This window comes from Amphibalanus amphitrite, unplaced genomic scaffold (genome assembly GCF_019059575.1).
Source record: "Amphibalanus amphitrite isolate SeventyFive unplaced genomic scaffold, NRLGWU_Aamphi_draft 000642F_arrow, whole genome shotgun sequence".
In the NCBI taxonomy this organism is placed as follows: Eukaryota; Metazoa; Arthropoda; class Thecostraca; order Balanomorpha; family Balanidae; genus Amphibalanus; species Amphibalanus amphitrite.
The window spans coordinates 27,005-44,169 of record NW_024882136.1 but is presented as its reverse complement, the minus strand read 5'-3'; the positions used below and the strand labels follow the sequence as shown (position 1 = coordinate 44,169).

Below are 17,165 nucleotides of genomic sequence, written 5' to 3'. Positions count from 1 at the left end.
TAGTCCCCCTACCCACTCCCTCCCTCCCTCACCGCGCGTCGCTGTCGGGCCCTTAGCAGGGGTCGGCAACCTATGGCCCGCGGGCCGGATCCGGCCCGCGGCTGGCATCAGTAATTAACATTGTGTTCCGATCCGCGGCTCCTGCGCGTGATTGTAACAAATTATGACCATGCTCCGGCCCGCCGGTTGCTTCCAAATCACATATCCGGCCCCAATCCAAAAAAGGTTGCCGACCCCTGCCTTAGCGTCTTTGCCGCTAAGGTGGCTATTTCCCGTTATTGAGACTTTTCTTTGTATTTGAAGAAATTCCTTCAGATTCACAATAAACATCGCAAGAAGTAGCGACTATTATTGATAAATCTCAACTATTTTTCTCTTGTCTCAAGAGTTTGGCAGCTGAAGAAAACAAAGCGGTCGACAAAAACACCACTTTCTCCGACTGCCAATAAGAGCGATATTTGGTTATGAATTGGTAGGGAAACCGACCTAATAGGCACAGAGCTGCTTCTGACCGGATCAGACCAGCTCTGACTGGGGAGAAAGTGGAGAAATGGTAGAAAACTGTCATAACTAAATTGTTACTCGTGCTGTTGTTAGTCGATGATATAGGTGTATGGATGTAACAATGCTGGCTTTGCTAATCTTAGAATTTCTTCCATGATATTTTCTTCTTTATGTGATTTTCGCTCGTTTGTTTTTCTCTGACTAGGGTCAGATGGTCAGAGATTTTATCGACCTCTGAAATCTTCTTTTGAGTGGTTAGGTTTGTTCGAGGTGCGATGGTTTTTGAAGCAGTTCATGACCTTTTGTTTGAGTGCTCTGAGTGCACGTTCTGTGTCTTGGTCACCAAGACACAGAACGTGCACTCAGAGCACTCAAACAAAAGGTCATGAACTGCTTCAAAAACCATCGCACCTCGAACAAACCTAACCACTCAAAAGAAGATTTAGACGCTTTAGATGCTATTCGCTCCGATCCAGAAATCATTGCAAAACGCTCTGATAAGGGCAAAGGATTTGTTCTTATGCCTAAGGATACATATGTTCAAAAAGCACAGTCTATCACATCCCAGTATGAACAGATGCCTAAGAATCCCACACCCCGACTTGAAGCTGAGACAAAAAGAATCATTTCGGCAAACCTAGCGGGGAAAGTCAGTGACAAAGTCGTCAACGCGATAAAACCCTCCTCTTCTAGGACTGCTGAGCTATACGGTCTACCAAAGAGCCACAAACCCGATATGCCCCTTAGACCTATAGTTTCAGCCTGTGGTGACCCCTTGGATAAACTGACATGGTTTTTGGAACGGCTCATAACCCAACTTCTGATCTTCGTCCCAGCTCACTTGAAAAACACCTACGAATTTCTCAACCGCTTAAATGAATCCTTCCCCAGACGTGTGCCAACTGGTTCGATTTTATTCACAGTTGACGTAGCGAACCTCTACGGAAACATTCCCATAAGCGAAGCGATAGATTTCACGATGAAGCTTATCTCGAAACACAAGGAAAAGATAGACCTTTTAGACCTTAGCCCACCTATCATAGAAAACCTCCTGAAGCACTGTGTGACCAACAACTACTTAAGATTCGGACAACAATACTTCAAACAAACCCATGGGATTGCCATGGGCAGCCGCGTGGCTCCCCCTTTGGCCATTATATTCATGGACGCGATTGAAAGTATGATCCTCGCTTCAGCAAATCTACAACCAGCCCTATATGTAAGATATATTGATGACATTTTCGGAGTCTGGACACACGGACCTGATACTCTAGACGCCTTCCTCGATTACCTCAACAACTTCCATCCCTCGCTTAAATTTTCTATCGAACGCAGCGACCGATCTGACAAAAAACAAATCCCCTTCCTCGACACCTTGGTAACGCTGGAAAAAATAACTCATTAGCCACTGAACTCTACATAAAACCCACGGCAGCTCCCATCATCCTTCCATTCACATCAGCCCATCCCTTCCAGACCAAAAGATCGGTGCTCTACTCTCAACTTCTAAGAGCTCAGCGTCTCGGAAGTTCAACATCAGCCCAGGAACGCGGCATGAACAGAATTGAATCGCTGTTCATCAACAACGGCTACCCCACTAAGCTCATCAGAAAAACTAAATTCTCAGTAAAAACGAACAGCAAAGTCAAAACGAGTGATAAAGAAAAGATGAGCCCGGCACAAAAACTATCTAAAAGCCCTAGTGACATCACGTACGTCACCCTTCCCTTCATAGATGATAACCTCTCTAGGAAAATCGAATCCATCGTGAAAAAGTCCAACCTGTCGATGCGAATAGCATGGCAAAGTGGCCCCACCCTCTCACAGAAACTCACCAGCTCAGCTCTAGAAAAGCCACCGTGTCCAGCAGGGAACAAAAAATGTCACTGCTGTCTAGCTGGACTCAAGGGTAGATGCCACGTAAAAAACGTAGTCTATCAGATCATTTGCAACCTCTGCACCCAAAAAGTCACCTACATAGGTGAAAGTAAAAGAAGCGTTAGGCTCCGCTTCAACGAGCATCTACGTGACGCCAAAAACCACACAAGAAACACCCCTTTCGGAGAACACTTCATGACCTGCCATTGTAACGTAGAGCCGAGCCACGATGCCCTCTCCATTACAATTCTTCAAATCTGCAAAGACGTAGCTGAGCTGAAGATCGCCGAGTCCATCGAAATTCGCAATCATCGCCCCACACTCAACACAATGACATCATCTTGGACGCTCATCAAGCCAGTACCATACTCAGAGCTATAGACGGTCTTGTGATCACGCCAGATAGTACATACTTAGATTTTGATTAGATCACATTATTTGACGCCTTCATTCACACATCGTCGGGACTAATTCCCTTACTCTTTCTTGCTTTTACCCATTCATCCCCCAATCTTCACTTACATATTCACTTACATATCCACGATTAACACATACACAAACATAGCCCCCCCCCCCACACACACACACCTACACTTACGCTCATGCACTCGAACTCACAAACACATAACAGTGACCATACTGTCTGATGTCTGATGAGGCTGATGTCGAATAGTTAGCAATGTTATACAAAGTGCTATTCTTGGTATAGGCTATGGTGACAGTATAGGCTATGGCGAATATCATGCCCCGATGTACAGGACGATGATTCGTTAAAATGACCTATCTAGGCATATAAATGTTGTTATGCAAACCGAGCTTACCTGTATCGTATTGAACTGTACCTATATATATGTATGTATGTGCCATATGTATGTACTAGTGGTGCCAATTTCATGAAATTTCAATTCCAATTCCGATCCAATTCCAAGAAATTGCCAAAAAAAAATCCAATTTTGTCCAAAGCGGGGGCTTTTCCAATTTTTAACGATTTTTGCATTTTTTGCGTAAATTTTAAAAGTGTTTAAAAGCGTTTTAAAGGCCTCCGTTTTAAAATTTTAAATTTTAAAGGCCTTGTGTTCCGATTAATTTCCAAAAATGTTAAGAATTCCGTCCAAATTCCAAATTGGAATTGGACAAAAATTGGAATTCCAAGAAAAGAAATTCCGATTGGCACCAATAGTATGTACTGTGCCACCATTTATTAGCTATTTATTACTATCTAAATCTAGATCGACGCCTATCTTGGAAGCGCATGCAAAATATCTGTGAGTGATTTGATTCAAAATATTGTATTTTGCCTCATGTGTGTCACATACGTCTCTCTTGTTTTATTGTGATCTTGTACCATTGAAGAAGGGCCACGCCCGAATATATATTGGTTTATTTTTTCTATTTCTGACAGAAATGAGCAACAGGTTATTCATCCTTCTAATAATGGTCATTGACCCGTTCACTAACTGTTTGTTAGTGCACGGAGTGCACTAACAAACCTGTTAGAAACGCTTTCATCCTCAACACGTGCTCCAATGGAAAAACGATCTTCAGTCATATACTAATTATACAAACTTCGCAAAAATGATACAAAAACCGTCTAAAATTCTTAATGTGAATCGCATGAAAATTTCCTAGCCTACCGCCAGTTTTGCTGCCCAGGATGATAATAATCATCCTGGGCTGCATCCAACTGTCATGGATCCAACTGTATGATCGTTATCCAACTGTCATGGATATTTTATATTGCATTGGTACCAAAACTACTTCTCAATGTTAAATGGATGTTTAATTCGACATCATCTCCAAAAAGTTTCCTAGTAACATGCCTAACTCGAAAAAGTGAACCAAATTCATCTAACGGTAATGACCTTGACCTGATATTCACGTGACCTTGACACCTACCATAATGCATGTGTCTACCGTCATTTCACATGTTGGCTCGGTTTTATGACATAACAAGTCTGGAAACGTATAGGGGAGAGTACCCTAATTGCGCCCGCGGGATAAATGCGCCCTACCAAGCTCCAGAAAAATTGGCACACCATAAGTACCTAGTGGTGGTTGCAAAAGTTACCCACCTCGATCATACTTCCTTTTCCGGTGGAACCTTGGCAGAGGTAAGGCAGCATGAGCTTAAGTAACGATTTTGTTTAAATGTTGGGGTTTCTTAGTGAAAAAAGCATTCTTCAAAGCTGTAGAATAAGGTTTAGTGAATGTTTGGACACATGTACTGCTAATTTTTCGGACAGATGGTTAATTTTGAATGATTTGAGCACCTCTATGCAAGAGATTGTGGCTGCGGTGAATAGGGACGCCATGTTTTGTCACACCACTACGTTTTTTTCAAATGCGACCGGGGTAAATGCGCCACACCTGGGCTAATTACGGAGCGAGCGAAGCGAGCGGAGTCTTTCCTTAGATTAACGGAAATTTCTGAGGATGAGCGGCCGGCCGGCCGGCCGGCCGGCCGTGCGGACGCTTTTGCGAGGCTTATATCTCAGCAACCACTTGACCGATTTACACGCGGTAATTTTTGTTGGGTAGCTTCATTCCTTCTACCAAGTATTGGACTATTCCCGATGCATGTGGGTGACCCCTTATGCACGTGCCACGTGCAAAACGAATAGGTGTCAGTTTTGCAATTGTTGCAATATCTCGGTAACTACTTGGCCGATTGCGCTGAAAGTTGGCATGTAGGTAGGCACTAGGCAGTAGGCACCCACTAGGCACTGCATATCCATGTGCCAGAGTTGGGGTGCTGCTGCACGTGCGCACGTGCAGGGGTCGTTTCCAGATCTCGAGAACGGCTGGACCGATGGCGCTCAAATTTGGTACACGGTTAGGGACCAGTTAGTAGGGTGCCGTGCACAAGTCAGTTGGGACCCATTTTGCACGTGCGCACGTGCAGGGTGCCGCTTCCAGATCTCGAGAACGGCTGGGCCGATTGTGCTCAAATTTGGCACATCGCTAGAAACCGGTCAGTAGGGTGCCGTGCACAAGTCAGTTGGAGGTACCCCCTCGAAATTTCGCACGTGCAAGACTCACCCCCTCGCTCGCTCCGTTAGTCGCCCCAAAAGGCACTATACTGGTTACGGAGCGAGCGAAGCGAGCGAAGTCTTTCCTTAGATTAACGGAATTTTCTGAGTATGAGCGGCCGGCCGTGCGGACGCTTTTGCGAGGCTTATATCTCAGCAACCACTTGACCGATTTACACGCGGTAATTTTTGTGGGGTAGCTTCATTCCTTCTACCAAGTATTGGACTATTCCCAATGCGTGTCGGTGACCCCTTGTGCACGTGCCACGTGCAAAGCGAAGAGGTGTCAGTTTTGAAAATTGTTGCAATATCTCGGTAACTACTTGGCCGATTGCGCTGAAAGTTGGCATGTAGGTAGGCACCCACTAGGCACTGCATATCCATGTGCCAGAGTTGGGGTGCTGCTGCACGTGCGCACGTGCAGGGGTCGTTTCCAGATCTCGAGAACGGCTGGACCGATGGCGCTCAAATTTGGTACACGGTTAGGGACCAGTTAGTAGGGTGCCGTGCACAAGTCAGTTGGGACCCATTTTGCACGTGCGCACGTGCAGGGTGCCGCTTCCAGATCTCGAGAACGGCTGGGCCGATTGTGCTCAAATTTGGCACATCGCTAGAGACCGGTTAGTAGTGTGCCGCGCCCAAGTCAGTTGGAGGTACCCCCTCGAAATTTCGCACGTGCAAGGCTCACCCTCTCGCTCGCTCCGTTAGTCGCCCCAAAAGGCGCTATACTGGTTACGGAGCGAGCGAAGCGAGCGAAACTTTCCTTAGATTAACGGAAATTTCTGAGGATGAGCGGCCGGCCGGCCGTGCGGACGCTTTTGCGAGGCTTATATCTCAGCAACCACTTGACCGATTTACACGCGGTAATTTTTGTTGGGTAGCTTCATTCCTTCTACCAAGTATTGGACTATTCCCGATGCATGTGGGTGACCCCTTATGCACGTGCCACGTGCAAAACGAATAGGTGTCAGTTTTGCAATTGTTGCAATATCTCGGTAACTACTTGGCCGATTGCGCTGAAAGTTGGCATGTAGGTAGGCACTAGGCAGTAGGCACCCACTAGGCACTGCATATCCATGTGCCAGAGTTGGGGTGCTGCTGCACGTGCGCACGTGCAGGGGTCGTTTCCAGATCTCGAGAACGGCTGGACCGATGGCGCTCAAATTTGGTACACGGTTAGGGACCAGTTAGTAGGGTGCCGTGCACAAGTCAGTTGGGACCCATTTTGCACGTGCGCACGTGCAGGGTGCCGCTTCCAGATCTCGAGAACGGCTGGGCCGATTGTGCTCAAATTTGGCACATCGCTAGAAACCGGTCAGTAGGGTGCCGTGCACAAGTCAGTTGGAGGTACCCCCTCGAAATTTCGCACGTGCAAGACTCACCCCCTCGCTCGCTCCGTTAGTCGCCCCAAAAGGCACTATACTGGTTACGGAGCGAGCGAAGCGAGCGAAGTCTTTCCTTAGATTAACGGAATTTTCTGAGTATGAGCGGCCGGCCGTGCGGACGCTTTTGCGAGGCTTATATCTCAGCAACCACTTGACCGATTTACACGCGGTAATTTTTGTGGGGTAGCTTCATTCCTTCTACCAAGTATTGGACTATTCCCAATGCGTGTCGGTGACCCCTTGTGCACGTGCCACGTGCAAAGCGAAGAGGTGTCAGTTTTGAAAATTGTTGCAATATCTCGGTAACTACTTGGCCGATTGCGCTGAAAGTTGGCATGTAGGTAGGCACCCACTAGGCACTGCATATCCATGTGCCAGAGTTGGGGTGCTGCTGCACGTGCGCACGTGCAGGGGTCGTTTCCAGATCTCGAGAACGGCTGGACCGATGGCGCTCAAATTTGGTACACGGTTAGGGACCAGTTAGTAGGGTGCCGTGCACAAGTCAGTTGGGACCCATTTTGCACGTGCGCACGTGCAGGGTGCCGCTTCCAGATCTCGAGAACGGCTGGGCCGATTGTGCTCAAATTTGGCACATCGCTAGAGACCGGTTAGTAGTGTGCCGCGCCCAAGTCAGTTGGAGGTACCCCCTCGAAATTTCGCACGTGCAAGGCTCACCCTCTCGCTCGCTCCGTTAGTCGCCCCAAAAGGCGCTATACTGGTTACGGAGCGAGCGAAGCGAGCGAAACTTTCCTTAGATTAACGGAAATTTCTGAGTCTGAGCGGCCGGCCGGCCGGCCGGCCGGCCGTGCGGACGCTTTTGCGAGGCTTATATCTCAGCAACCACTTGACCGATTTACACGCGGTAATTTTTGTAGGGTAGCTTCATTCCTTCTACCCAGTATTGGACTATTCCCAATGCGTGTCGGTGACCCCTTGTGCACGTGCCACGTGCAAAACGAAGAGGTGTCAGTTTTGTAATTGTTGCAATATCTCGGTAACTACTTGGCCGAGTGCGCTGAAAGTTGGCATGTAGGTAGGCACCCACTAGGCACTGCATATCCATGTGCCAGAGTTGGGGTGCTGCTGCACGTGCGCACGTGCATGGGTCGTTTCCAGATCTCGAGAACGGCTGGACCGATGGCGCTCAAATTGGGTACACGGTTAGGGACCAGTTAGTAGTGTGCCGTGCACAAGTCAGTTGGGACCCATTTTGCACGTGCGCACGTGCAGGGTGCCGCTTCCAGATCTCGAGAACGGCTGGGCCGATTGTGCTCAAATTTGGCACATCGCTAGAGACCGGTTAGTAGGGTGCCGCGCCCAAGTCAGTTGGAGGTACCCCCTCGAAATTTCGCACGTGCAAGGCTCACCCTCTCGCTCGCTCCGTTAGTCGCCCCAAAAGGCGTTATACTGGTGTTAATGAAATGGGTAACATTAATAATGATGGCTAATCTTCGAAAGGCTTAGCAGATGATAAAACCACAAGCAATTTGAGGTCACTTCAGGGGCGCAGCCAGGGATTTTTTTGGAGGGGGCTAGAATTGGTGAGGGCGCCAATTCTGGCTCAAGAGGGCGCCAATTTCGGGTCAGGAGGGCGCCAATTTCGGCTCAGGAGGACGCTATCAATGCCGAGCAAGGACGACAAAATGTACACTCGTTTTTTCCCTTTATGGTCAGTGGTTACGCGACCTTATTCCACTCAAACTACGGTTTATTCTAGGTATTTCAGATGAAAACTGCCTTTACATTTTACGTATTTCAAACGGAAGCGAGGCGCGGCAGACTTGAAGGCAAACAAACGGACTGCGAATGTCTGCATTACCGGTGTATTTTTCGACCCCATGGCTCAGTTCCTCCGTCCTTCGGCTCAAATTTAGGTCTCAAATTCTGGTGTCAAGCGTCATCTGGCTTACGGCCGACCCAAAAAGGACGATAGTGATAAGTGAATGAGTTGAATGAGAGTGAATAAGATGAGTGAATAGTTTGCCGGCCGGGCCAGTGGCACTGACGTGCTGGTGGACGTTTGCCGAACTAGATGCAGTAAGCTCAAAAATTAAGGCGCTGGAAACGTTGTCATGCCTTTATTTTCCGGAAATTGTTCTAATTCTAGTTGGCGCCGCTTTAAACATTGCACAGTGGGGATTTTTCCGATCTAGCACGTATCTATTCGTAGAGGGCAAACCATAGGTAGAATTGTAGCCAGATTGTGCACATATGTTGGCTGGTGTTTCCTGGTGAGAATTTTACCTGTAAATGTGCATAATCAACATAGTATAGGGGGTTCAATTGGACCCCCCGCTCAGCCGTTTGGCCCCTGATCAAGCTAGAGCTTCGCGGAAAAGTCAAGCGTGCTGCCTATGACGAAATGAGGCCGAATATATCCAATTTCAAAGTCCAAGGTCATAAGCTGACTTTCCAAGTCAGTTTAATGACCCAACTAAAGTTGGGAAATCGAGACCTCTTGAAACTTCTCAAAGTTAGGGTGTTACGGGGTATTTTGGGGTGCTGATCACGAATTTCATGTTAGTTTTGATCACAGACGATGTCTTTATGCATTTAGGCCAGGTCGGGTCAGGTCAGGTTAGATCAACTAGTAGGCGTCCTGCCGGCCATCCATAGAAGTGTCACCTACTACTGATAGCTTCGTAGCATGGAACGAAGGCACCAGAACTACTTCGTAAATATTCAAATGGCTGCTAAAATCGAAATCAGCACCAAAAACTACCCTAGAAACAAGTAAAACTCGAAAAAGTGAACCAAGGTCATCAAAAGGTCAATGACCTTGACTTGACCTTCACGTGACCTTGCCACCCACCATTATGCATGGCACCAACATCATTTCACATATTTGAACGTTTAAAACCACAAAAAGACTGGAAACCGCGGATAATGTGAGCTGGCATACGCCGAATCGCGATTCCGGCCAAACATGGTCTCGAGAAATATGCCACAGGTCAAAGGTCAGTTGGGTCAGAGTCATGAAATTTTTAGGTTAGATGTAATATTGATGATCTCGAGGGCACCGAAAGTTTCGGCGCGATCGGCCGCTTTTGGCGCGAGTAATTTGCGGAAAACCATGGGGTTTTATCCGACCCCTTCCCCCTCCCCCTCCCCACAAGTGCGATGGTTAATAAGGTTACGGTATGTATAATTTACGCTTGTCATCCTATTCCTTATGAATGTGTCTCAGAAAATATGCATCATATAAATCACGAAGTAAAATTATTCGCCTATGTCCGGAACATACCTATATCGTCCTGTTTGCCCTGCGCTCCTCGAGTGGGGTGTTAAGATACTCTAATGTGAATATTCCGTGTTCAGGCAAGTTTCGGCAGCCAAACTAGGCGTTGTCTTGTGCAGGAGAAAGTGGTGAATTCGATAGGATATATTTCGGAGTGGAAAAGTGAGGAGAACATTGTTGATTTCCTACATTTATTTAGAATACCATTCCTTCAATATGGTGTCTGTAAGGGTTTTTTTGTAAAGGGCATTTTTGTGACCTTAGTAAGGTTGTGGCATACTTTCTGTTTGCCATTCCATTCCTAATAAAGGTGCCTTTCAGACGATATGCAACTTTAAGACCTCGCAAGATTAAAACCAACAGGACAGGACAATGAAATTGAGTTATACTTTCGGGCCTTGCTGAGCCCATTGAGTAATCACGCATGAGTGTGAACTTTGGGCGCATTTTTCCTAGTTTTGCTGTAGACATACAGATAAAACAATGCCATATATGAAAAATTCAGACATTTCTTAGCCCCACTGACACACAAAATAAACAAAAATCCAAAAAAGATTTTTTGAATTAAAAGGCGCTAGATCGGAAAAATCCCCACTGTGCATTGGTTCCATTACGCTTTTCTAATGTAAATAGTTGTAAAAATGGATGTTTGACGTGCAAGATAACATTTGTTATTACGCAAAGCCAAAACGTTAGACAAGACTTTAAACAAAATGAGTTTAAACTGAACTCGGTTTGCTCTCAAGCTCACCTTCTCTCAAGCTCAAACTTCTACGGGAATTCACAAAATATGACGGATCATGGAAAACCATAATACACAACTAAACGCATCACACAATGATCAGATCTTACCACGGTCAGTAACCAACATAGGTAACGTGAAGAGGCCGCTGACAGGTCCGGAGTGTATGATAAGAAGAACGATAATTGGTGAGGAGGGCACTGTAATGTGAGGAGGGCGAGGGTCAGGATGGCGCTTTACGGTGAAAAGGGCGCTGACAGGTCAGGAGGACGATGTATGGTGAAGAGAGCGCCAGCAGGTCAGGAGGGCGCCGTATGGGGAGGATGATGCTATGCGATACGGAGGGCACTATACGAGTGAGGAGGGCGCTGACAAGGCAGGAGGGCACTGCTTAAAGAGGAGGGCGCGGACAGGTGAGGAAGGCGATGTACGGTCAGGAGGCCGCCTACAGCTCAGGAGGGCCCTCTATGGTGAAAAGGGCACCGACTTGTCAGGAGGGCGCTAAACGCAGAGGGCGCCGGTCTGGAGGGCGTTGCATGGTTAGGAGGCCGCTATACAGTGAGGAGGCCGGCGACAGGTCAGGAGGACGCTGTACGGTGAGGAGGATGGCGACAGGTCAGGAGGACGCTGTACGGTGAGGAGGATGGCGACAGGTCAGGAGGGCGCTGTACGGTGAGTAGGGCGCTATAATACGATAAGGAGGGCGCTGACATGTCAGGAGGGCACCGACAACTGTGGAGGGCGCAGACAGATCAGGAGGATGCTGTGTGGTAAGGACCATGAAGACGCCGACTGGTCAGCCCAGAGGGCGCCGAATGTGAAAAGGGCGCCGATAGCCCATAAGAGCGCTGAATGGCGAGAAGGGCGCTGACAGGTCAGGAGGGCGCCGAACGGACAGAAGGGCGCTGAAGATGAGGAGGGCGCTAGACGGTCAGGAGATTGGGGAATCTTCACCCACAAAGAGATAGGCATAAAATTGTAAACCTGGGCGCCAGTGCCGCATGGTGTACCGCAATGGCTTACCGTCGAGGGCGCCTAGAGTGCTGGACCTTATAGAAAGGCGCTTTCGGGCTTCGGCGCCCCGAAATGATCGTGGAAGGCGCCATCCAGGAGGGCGCCTGCTAGATTTGGGAGGGGCTAAAGCCCAGTGTGCCCCCCCCCTTGGCTGCGCCCCTGTATGGTCTACTAAAAAAAAACTGAAATCCGTGGCCCCCATTACACAAAAGACTAAAAGCACAGCGACGATAGGTATAGTTGTCGACGGCAGGTTGATTATATTCTCATCACGTTTTTTCTTCGGAGATTCTTTGCACCTATGTTCTGTTTTCGGTGTCAGGAACAAGAGTCGATTTATCTACCAGCAGGAGAGCCGATTATTGGGGGGGGGGGAAGATAGTATGTCCCACCCAACATTTTGGTTGGGGGGACATGTCCCCCCGTCCCCCCCCCGGTGGCGGAGCCCTTGTTTATTGGCTTGAAATGCAGGTTCCCACGAGCTGGAGGTAATGTTACTGAGCCTGAGACGACAAAAAATGTCTTAAATGCTTGAAAGCCAAAAACGGCAAGCAGCAGGTAATAGTGATGTCAATTACATAAAATCGGAATACCGATACCGATACCAAACACCAACCAAAGCCACGGGAAAATGCCGAGACCAAACCAACTTGGGAACATGAGGGAAATACCAACTTTTTACCGATTTCTTAGCCACTTATACATTAGTGAGGGTTTATGATACCAACAAAATACCAAACACATTACGATTGAAATACCAAATACCAAGTTGGTATCGGTTTGGTAGCGGTATACCAAAAACTTGGTATCCGATTGACATCTCTAGCAGGTAATAACGAAAATAAAATGCGTAAGACGTGTGTTCTGAACCGCCCAGTCCCATCGCCTTGTACGACCTTTTATATGGTCATTTACTCACCATGGTACAGCAGTTTGACAATATATCATATATATGTATATACAGGGTGTCCGGAAAAAAAGTTTACCCAATTAATCTTTAATAAAATTGACAGTTTTTTTATTACTCAGCTGAATTTTTCAGGGGACTTCAACAAAGCAATGAGAAGTTAGTGGACAAAGTTTCATGAGTATTGCTATAGTATCACAGATTAAATAGTACTTTGAAAATTTAGCACATTTTGCGCGCCAACCCGCCTCATTTCGTAATGTCATCATGGTGAACATTTGTAACAGATCTTTGACAGAACTGTATGCAGGAGTTAAGCCGCAAGCCAGCACGTGAAAATAGTGCACGTGCTCTAAAACGGCCCCCAGTCAATGGCATTGGTAGCTTCACGCTCTGGTGACGTAAGCAGAGCGTGAAGGTTTTTTTTATTTTCCCTTCACTAGTGCTTTACCTATGGGAGATACCGATTTCGAAGGCAAAACTAAAAGTCGATTTATTAACTTATTAGTCGAGATACGTATAAACCGAGTGTACCATACGACAGCCTGATCTTTCTTCTATCGATGCCCGCATCCACTTTGGCGATGGTACATACATAAAACGCTGAAATTTGGCGATAGGCGGGAAGGTGCAGGGGCGGATCCAGAAAATCTCCAAGGGAGGGGTCTTTAGAAACCAGGAGGCCCCCCCCCATAATCCCACCTGTTGGAGGCCCCATCTTCCCACTTGTTGGCCCCCCCCAAAAAAAACTGCGTCTATTGAGCTTATCTAGCTGTTCAGGCAACATCTCAACATCTGTGCAGGCTTGGAGGCCCTCTGTGCAGGTTAGGAGGCCCTGTAAAAGTGGTCATCTCTGTGAGTATAAGAGACCTCCAAGTTATGAAAAGCTTTACCAATCTTCTAACAAAGAAGTCTTCTCAACTAGTCTTCTAAGAAATAACTAAGTGGGTAGGTTAAAAAAAAAACTCATCGGATTTCGGCCACTTTATTTTCAGGAGGCCCCCTTTTCAGCTTTTTAACTTTTTATTTTATTTTCGAAAAAAAAATCGGCCAAGGGGGGGCCATGGCCCCCATGCCCCCCCCCCCTTGTATCCGCGCCTGGGAAGGTGCAATCCTAAACGGTATCATTCAATTACATCTTGATGGTTGCTTTTTCGAATGCTCGGAACATACCGAGTAGTGATGAACCTGACCTTTGATTCAAGCCGGATCTTGCAATACCAGCAGCTTTTTCAGGTCAGGTCAGGTCACTGACCTTTGACGTCATAAGTGAACCTCTGCACGGTCCTCAGATACCGCAAGTTCGCAACGCCCTCAGTGTCAGAACAGATTTCACAAGGAGATGAAACTTGCAGGACCTAGTATCCTCCAGAAGTCTCACAACGTGTATATCTCGCTTTTTTATTCAAGGTCACATGAGGTCAGGCCGGTCATATGAAGTCACCATTATAAGCCAATGGGGGAAACTTATAAACAGCTATTTTGAGCCCAGAACGATCTCAGACTAGCTGTAACACACGCAACCGTGATTATTTCATGCACTCTTTACAAGGTTCGATGCTTCATTTTTGCACCAAGAGCTTGCATGACGTCATCGATGACGTCACTAGTGTCATAAGTTTTTCGACAATAACTTCTGATCAAATTGGGCTAGCGAGTCGGGAAAGCCACCAATAGACTCGGGAAGACCTGCCAAATCGAATGATATGTGACATGACCTCCTTCGACCAAGTTCGTGCCCTTGAGACCTCTGACCTCACCGTGACCCGAGGTCAACAACTCAACAACCAAAGTTGGCCTCACCCAAATAAAAAGAATACCATTCGACGCGCCTGAGCAGGGCGAATACGATGCTGTCAAAATCGCGGCCCTGCAATCATTTTTTGTGAAGTTATTCGCCAAAACCGAACCCGTACCTTGGGCCACTTAACCTGACCTCAGAGGTCACCGGTTGACCTGAGACCTTAAAATCGGGTACAAAACGCTGCATCTCGTAACGACACACACGCTCGTCTTTTCTGCGACGTTCTAGCTCCATTAAGGGCGAAACGGCGAGATGGGGTCGTACCCCCCCCCCCGGCCCCCGGCCGGCGCGTATGTAGAAAACCAATAAGTCCGGCGAGGGTTAAGCGGGTTCCACTGTGCACAAACAGCTAAGGGTTGTGCATTTAGTATGGTCATGAGAGAATCCTGTTTGATTTGGGCTCATAATACAATGCATGATCACTTCTTTTTCATAAGTTTAATTGATTGTCTTCTTCCCAAAAACAAACAATAAATGCTCTTCTCCATATTCCCCTTCACTCAACAACTTTTGATCACTTTTCCCTAAAGGCCTAAGGTAATGCATTGGTAAAAACACAAATGGATGGCTCATCTCAATAGTCAATACTTCTGCCTCCTAATGCTCCTAATGCCTTTGATCATGGTGGCAATGCAATGTGATGATGACAGCATTCCATTTATCACCACTGAAACACAACTTAGCTCAAAAACCCTCATATACATAAATTTATTTATCTCCATTTGTGCAAAATTACTTAACTTATCACATTCTTTGACTATTGCTTCAGAAAGACATATCAGACCATAAGATTGTGTGAAACAAGAAAAGATTATCAGGCAATAGAGTTGATATATGAGTAGATGAAGTCCAGATTGTAGACATGAGTTTGGTAGGTTGTAGGAGTTAGGTTGTAGGTTTTAGGCTGGTGGGTTCATAGGTAGTATATTGGTAGCAGGCCTGCGGAGTCGATGGATTTTCAGCGACTCCGACTCCGACTCCGGCTTCCAAAAACCAGCTCCGACTCCGACTCCGACTCCGGCCAGAACTTCGACTCCGACCGACTCCAACTCCGCAGACCTGGCAGGGCTGCGGAGTCGACGGATTTTCGTGGACTCCGACTCCGACTCCGGCTCTGGTTTCTAAAATCGACTCCGACTCCGGCTCCGACTCCGGTCACAACTGTCGACTCCGACCGACTCAGACTCCGACTCAGACTCCGACTCCGCAGCCCTGATTGGTAGGTTGAAAGCTTTGAGTTAGACTAGGTAAGGTTAGGTCAGGTTAGATGTTCAAAATCTTCACTGGACTTCATCTTCACATTTACCACAGAGTTGACACTTGACAAGCTGTTCCAACCAATCTAGCAACTAAGTATTCCGCACTAGCACGCACATAGGCTGGAAATGTGCACAATCACACGAAAAAAGGCTGCAAGTTTGGGAACTCTGCACTTATATGGAAACTACACTAATATTCAATGATGTCTCATTTGCCTTCTGAAAATTTCTTAGATAGCATTGCATCAACACTCAACAGTGTCAGCTCATATCACAGCACAGCCATTCGGCATGGAATTTACCACATCATGGCACGCATTGTGCACTGATCCACACAAAATTCACACCACAATTAATCTGCACTGCATTGTGCATTGGCTAAGTGCCTCTGCCTGCACACACATCTTGCTGAACTGCCATTCTTAGCAATATAATGTTGGAGCCACAGGCATTGTAAGCATCAGAAGAGAGCCTGATGTTCTGGAGATTAATGGAGCAGTTTGAACATGCTTGCAAATCTGATGTTATTCATAAGTCTAAGCCTGACTTCGAGGAAATTTGAAGAAGAATTTGAAACCAGTTGCAATACTGTTATTCCAGCCGTTTCAGTTTCACTTTTCAGCGAGGTTGTGCAGGGCCATAACAAGGCCTTCTTCACTTCAAATAATAATTGCCATTGCAAATCAGAGGCAGAACTGAATACCACAATTATTGAAGAAAATTCTAAAAGTGAAAATCACTGCGACGAAAAAGTACTGACGGCAGGAGACGCGATTTCAATAATAGAAATAGCATATCACCCAAAGCTACCTATACTGTAATTTGTTTACCTCGGCCGCCGAAAACACGTGTTTTTTTTTCCGACCGACTGCATTCGCCGACTCGCGGCCCCAGATGACGTAATCAACAAATAATTTGCCAATAGAGATAATAAAAATGATTGTTGGAACAATAAAAGAAAAAACAGGTAACACAATATAATTTTGTTATTTAATTATGTCAAAAATTCGTCTTAATGACCTTAGATGGGGACTTTTTACTCTATGACGTCATGTGTGCTAACAGTTTTCAAGAGGAAGTATAACAGTGGAATAAACCTACCTCTATTTGTAACTTGTTCGCCATTTCTGTCGACATTTGACTGCTACCATGTCCCAAACTCTGACTGTACCCGGTGTTCTAAATACTCTGCTCTAAAATGCACACATATTCATCGAAAATGTAACTTTCAGTCGCACACGTTGACTGACATGTCATGCATTAACCAGGGCGCACTAACAAACAAAAAGCTTTCTGTGTCGAAAGTTATGCCAAAACACAGTCTTACCGAAGCACTTAAACTCAGTTCAGCAAACCCTTCAACTGGAGACTCTCCGATGCTCCCAGCAAGATGGCCTTTTCCAAT

General features: G+C 46.6%; 1 protein-coding gene and 1 long non-coding RNA gene across 4 annotated transcripts in view; both read left to right on the top strand.

The window, feature by feature from the left end:
* Nucleotides 1-17,165, top strand: part of LOC122363844 (dimethylglycine dehydrogenase, mitochondrial-like) — a 367,327-nt gene that overhangs the window by 344,036 nt on the left and 6,126 nt on the right. The window lies entirely within an intron of this gene.
* LOC122363846 lies at nucleotides 13,073-13,852 on the top strand. The gene is made up of 2 exons (XR_006253428.1): nucleotides 13,073-13,325; nucleotides 13,804-13,852. It is a non-coding gene; the product is annotated as an uncharacterized LOC122363846 (long non-coding RNA).